Raw genomic sequence first — 2,081 nt, forward strand, 5'->3', positions numbered from 1 at the left:
TTGAATTATATAGGGTTTTTTAGTACCAAAATAAACAAATTTTATTTGTGAAATTTTATTCATGCAAGAATGGACAAATAAGTAAATGGGACAGAGCAAAGAGCCCTGAAATATACCAACATAAATATATTCAACAAATCTTTGACAAAACAGCAGAGACAGTACAATGTATAAAGACAGTCTTTTTTTTTCTTTAATTTTTTTTTTTTTTTGGAGAGGTTTTTCACTATAGGGAGCGTGCGCTCGCCAGACAGACAGAGAGAGACATAGAGACAGAAAGCGAGAAATCACCCACCCAGGGGGGATGGTCACGCCGCAATCCCTTCTCCTCCATTCTCTTCTCGGTATCGTGGGCACGCACGCACACGCACCCGGCGTGAGTTTTAAGCCACCGGGTCCGCGACGTGAACCGTGGTTGACTACGTGGGAGTCCAGCGACATAGCCATTACGCTAATTGCTGGTTCCCTCTTTAATTTTTTATTTCAATTTCTTTATACATTTAATCACATGTTACTTAGCTTGTAAAGTTAATATTCCAACTCGTGTACATTTCTCACCAGTCCAGTTACTATAGTATAAAGTTATCTTCAATAGATATTAACCCATTCCTTTGTACCATAAATGACATGCCTCTCTATTTTTCTCCTTAATGTCATTTCTCAGACTCTACTCCTTCACCCACACTCTCCCCACACTGTATCTGATATTCACAACCATTTACTATGTTGCTACAACCTTCAGTTATTCAGTTTCGGCCATAGAGTGCAGACACTCAGTATGTCTCTCCTTCAAAGCCTGGCTTGCTTCACTCAACAGTAAATCTTCCATGTTCATCCACTTTCTGTCAAAAGCCAGGGTCTTGTTGTTTTTTTATGACTGAGTAGTATTCCGTACAGTACATGTGCCATACTTTTTGAATTCATTCATTCGTTTGTGGACATTTGGGTTGGTTCCATGTCTCAGCAATTGTGAATAATGCTGCAATAAACATCAATGTGGAAGCACTTTTCCGATTAAGAATTCTTCTGTCCTTTGGGTAGATGCCAAGGAGTGGGATTGCTGGATCACATGATAGTTCTATTCATAGATCTTTGAGGAATCTCCAAATTGTTCTCCACAGTGGCTGGACCAATTTACATTCCCACCAACAGTGTAGGAGAGTTCCCATTTCACCATACCCCCCCATCATTTATTTATTTTTTTTTAATCTTAATTCATTCTGACTGAGGTTAGGTAGTATTTTATTGTGGTTTTGATGTGCATCTCCCTTACGGTGAAGGATGTTGAGCATTTTTTCTTATGTCTTTTGGCTATTCATATGTCTTTCTTAAAGAGTGTTTTTTCCAACTCATTCTCCCATCTTTTAATAGGGTTGATCATCTTTTTTTATTTTTTTAAGAGAGGTTTTTGCTATAGGGTGCGTGTGCTCACCAGAGAGACAGAGAAACAGAAAGAGAGAAATCACCCCCCCCAAGGGGGGATGGCCACACCGCAATCTCTTCTCCTCCATTCTCCTCTTGGGATCTTGGGCACGCACACACATGCGCCTGGCAGGAGTTTAAGACACCGGGTCCAGGACTCGAACCACAGTCAACTACATGGGAGTCCAGCAACATAGCCATTACACTAACTGCTGGTCCCAGGTTGATCCTCTTTCTGGGACAGCTGCTTGAGTTGTGTATTCTGGTCCCTTATCTGACACATAGTTTACAAAAATATTTTCCCATTCTGAGGGCTGTCAATACACACTAATTACTATGTCTTTTGCCATGCAGAAACTTCTTAATCTGATGTAACCCCACTTGTCTATTTTAGGGATTTGAGGGTCTTTTTTTTTTTTTTAAGAGAGGTCTTTGCTATAAGGCACATGCACTCTCCAGAAACACAGCGAGAGACAGAGAGATAGAAAGTGAGAAATAACCCCCCAGGGGAGATGGCCATGCCACAATCCCTTCTCTTTCATTCTCCTCTTGGGATCTTGGGCATGCATGCACATGCGCCTGGTGTGAGTTTAAGTCACTGGGTCTGGGACTTGAACCATAGTCGGCCACATGGGAGTTCAGCGACATAGCCATTATGC

The sequence above is a fragment of the Tupaia chinensis genome, unplaced genomic scaffold (assembly GCF_000334495.1).
Source record: "Tupaia chinensis unplaced genomic scaffold, TupChi_1.0 Scaffold000147_1, whole genome shotgun sequence".
NCBI lineage: Eukaryota > Metazoa > Chordata > Mammalia > Scandentia > Tupaiidae > Tupaia > Tupaia belangeri.